Genomic DNA, 4,287 nt, shown 5'->3' with positions numbered 1-4,287 from the left:
GCATCAGTGATGCTGTGCACCCCTTTCACACTATAACCCTGAAATAATCTCAAACCCCGTTGAGTGTTGATGCAGCCAAATGTAATGGAAGCACAGAAACATACATCATAACATAGTTTTAACAGTCCTTTTAACAATATTAGGTCCAACACAATAATCTTCAAATCGGAAATCATAACATTTCTATATTCACTTTTTTGGATCTTGCTTTATTCAATAAATATTGCAAGACATAATTATTTTATTTAACTGACAATACAATACACACAGTACAGGGTAACTTTACACTGAATGTGTACGCAAGGACAGAAAGCCTAACTTCAGCTTTTAAGTTTTAGAAGAAGTGTAAAATAATACGTGCCACTGACCTGTGATAAAAGCTAAAACCCCCTTTAAGCTGTTAAAATGTTCAAAGAAATACATTTCTAATTTAGTTGATGTGACAGAATACAGAATTAGCATTAAAAGGTTTGTTTTATTTTAAGCTTAAATAATCACTAGTAGATAGATCTTAGCATGATCACAAAGAAATAAATATGATGTGAGATTAAATCATTAATGTAATTGATAACATAAATATTATTTTTCTAAAAAAAAAAAACTCTTCATCAAACTTTATATGATTGCCTCCCTATAAGGCAAGGCAAGTTTATATGTATAGCACAATTCAGTATATGCACAATTGAAAGTGCTTTACATGAATTTAACAATAAAATAGAAGACAACTAAATTCAGAATGAAATCAAATGAAAATAAAAACATGATAAAATCTGCTATTTAAACAAAGAACACAGCTGGACCAGAACCTTATAATGGCAATACCTCAGTTAACAGTTTAACGTCAACAGTCAAAGGCAGCTTTAACCAAATGGGTTTTTTTTAACTTTGACTTAACAGAACTCAGGCTTTCAGCACTTTCGGTCATAGGGAATAATGTTCTCCTTTATATGGATGGTTAATAAACATGTTTTATTTCTGACTTTTTAAACATTGCTGCCCTTGTTTAAAAGGTTTTATAGGACTCAATTTTTCAGCATATTAATATGTTCCTGACATTTTATTAGTTTTTTGCAGCTACACCACAATTTATGTAACATTTTCACAGTATCAATTGTTCTGAGCTTTGATTTGGAGGCAAATAAGAATAAGACATATTTTTAGAAGTGAGGGAAGCTGAAGATGTATAGGATTAGGGACAAATGTCCGGTATTTTCAAACAAAAGAGACCACAACTGTAAGACGGTATCATGGAAGTTTGCCAGCATCTCTTTGATTTGTGTTTGACAGGGTCACAGGGAGATTAAACGGGCTGACTGGCCTCAGATTACTGCCAAGACATTGGTACATGGTTTTGACTAAGAGCTTGTCTTACACTGTATGACATGCAGTTCTTTTCTGATTCTCTTAGTAACTGCAAAACCGTGCCACATCAGCCCTTTCAACATGAGCAGATTTGTTGAGATGTCCGGCAGAGAAACAGCTGGGCTGCCCACGCTTCTATGAATCTGCTCCATCATCGTCCCGGCCTTGAACGTCTGCATCCTTCATTTGACTTAACATCAAACATTGAATGACTTATAATTTACTCAGCAGACCACATCTGAGTTATATAACTATCCTCTGTGCAAGGAAATGGAATATTCAAATCTGCCAGACAAAGAACATTTCATAAACATAGGATTAGAAATGATTATGGAAATATCCAGTGCAACATCAGGGTGAATTAAACCAAAGAATAAAAAAATAAAAAAACTGCCAATAATAACATTTTCACTCTAAATTAAAAGAGAATGATAATTTTCACTCACTGCTTTCTGTCTTAATGCAGAATCGGTGTTTGAAGCCATTGTGTGAGTGGGTGCAGGTGATGACCTCTGGGTTGGAGCAGCCCAAGTCCACATACCTCTGGCCATGGATGATGTTGCAGCCATAGCACTGCAGACCCTGGACTGCAAAGGTTAACAAAGGAAAATGACTTAACCATTTTTGTCTATACTGATCTTAGCATAATGCATCTTCAGAAAAACTATTGAGAAGAGAACGGATATATGAATGTTTGACCAAGCTGGATGTTTCTGTATTTTATTCCTGAACAAAAAAGACAAGGTTTTGAATTGTTTGAAAATTACCGCATCATCATCTGACAAACTCAACCCCAGCTCCGTCCGTCTCGGTCACCCACATTGCCTCCTAATGGTGGTTAGAGGGCCTGTTTCGGCCTGTGTACGGCAGCCTCACTTTATCAATGTACCCCACGACAGCTGTGGCTACAATACACCTTGCCATCATCAGTGTGTCAGTGGGAATGACCAAAATTACTATACAGTCCTTTGGTGTCCCCTGACTTGAAAAGTACAGGGGACACCCTGTCCATTTACCAACAGAGAAGAAATATTGAACCAACATAGTCCCTCCAGCGTGTCCTGGGTCTCCCCCTGGGCCTCCTCCCTTTGGGACATGCCTGGAACATCTCACCAGGGAGACGTCCAGGAGGCAACCTAATCAGATGCCCGAGCCACCTCAACTGGTTCCTCCCGATGTGGAGGAGCAGTGGCTCTACTCTGAGTCCTCCCCGGATGACTGAGCTCCTCACCCTATCTCTAAGGGAGAGCCCAGACACACTACGGAGAAAACTAATTTCAGCTGCTTGTATCCGGGAGTAAGTGATCTGTTTTTAAAACCAGTTTTAAAATTAGCAGTTGAGCAATCATACAATATATTGCCAAAGTATTTACACCCTTTTACCTATTTCATTTTTTTATTGTTTTATTAAAACAACCAATGTAAAATATGTGATCTTGGGATTATATAGTCAAAGAGGAATGTGAATATGAATGTGGCCCAAATCAAAACCTCTTAAGGTATGACTGTCATGATCTCAGCACTGATGCCTAGTCTGATCACTCATTTCCAACCCAGTCTCATGGGAAAATGTACCCCCACTACGTTGGTCCACACTGCAAAACTGCTTAGCTCTGCCCAGGTCTCATTACTCACTCATCTGATCCACCTACATTAGTCACTATATAACCAGCCTTCAGACGAGTCATCAGTGCCAGATTATTTCAAACCATTGGTGAGACTTATTCAAGCATTCCAAAAAAAAAATAAAAAATTAAAAACAATCCACTGGACTTCGTTACCAGGTTTGAAGACGTTTTGCTTCCCATCCACGGAGCTTTTTCAATTCCAAATGTCAGGAATAACATTGAGTTTGAGGTTTTATACAGTTCTAAGCAATTTCTCATACTGACGCATTATTCCGGCAATGTACACCAGCAATATGCTGGTGAAGATTCTCAGTCATCCAGGTCATAGTCATTCCACAAAAATTAAATTAAAAACAATCCGCTGGACGTTTTTTTCCAAGTTTGAAGATGTTTCACTTCCCATCAAAGAAGCTTTTACAATTCAAAATGGATCCTTTGGCACCTCACTGGCTCTCTAAACTCCTGGCTCCATCTATCGACCAAGTCCCCGATCTTGCTTTTGGCTTCGCTCTATGGCTCATCCTTCTCATGTTTGTATTCACGGTTCTGATATCCTGCCTGTCCTCCAAGCTCTGATACCCCTGCATCTGGGACTCTCTGAGCTTTTGCCGTTGTCCCAGAGAGAATGCTGGTAACCCGCCAGCTGGGATCTACCTCTTTTCCTGGACCAGAACTGGACATTAAGACCAGTTTAGTGACCTACACGTTTGTGTGCAAGTACTTTTAGCTAATCAAGGTCACTAACCTGTTTTTTTCTCCTGCAGACGTTCCAGCTGTAGATGCTTACGCCACCCGCTCCTTTTCTACTCTTAATGAACTGTTAATTCTAAACTGTTTGTCTGCCTAAAATACTGGGTCCACCTGTTCTGAGCCTAAGAATGACATGCATTTTGATAAATCCAAAAGTGCAATTGCCTAGAAAAGTCACATAACAGTACATTTAGGCCACTTGGGTGTAGTTTAATCTAAGTATAAATCCAGCTGTTCTGGGAATGCCTCAGAAGTTTACTACAGAGCAACAGCAGCATGAAGTCAAACGATCTAAGCAGGAAAGAATATGGTTCCAGTTAGAACGTTTAGAGGCTAAAAAAGACTTGTGACTGGGGTGTAGGTTCACATTTCAGCAGGAAAACAACCCAGCTAGAGCAACAATAATAATGGTTTAGATCAAAGTTTAGAATTGTTTTGAAATGTCTTGACCTAAATCCAATTAAGAATCTCTAGTAAGAGATACTATGCTTACAATCCGACTTAACTTGAGTTATGTTTTAAAGACCATTTAAAAATCTATCTTAAC

The sequence above is a fragment of the Cyprinodon variegatus genome, unplaced genomic scaffold, assembly GCF_000732505.1.
Source record: "Cyprinodon variegatus isolate N-32 unplaced genomic scaffold, C_variegatus-1.0 Scaffold218, whole genome shotgun sequence".
NCBI lineage: Eukaryota > Metazoa > Chordata > Actinopteri > Cyprinodontiformes > Cyprinodontidae > Cyprinodon > Cyprinodon variegatus.
The sequence above is the reverse complement of the archived record's forward strand: the minus strand, read 5'-3'. Positions refer to the sequence as shown.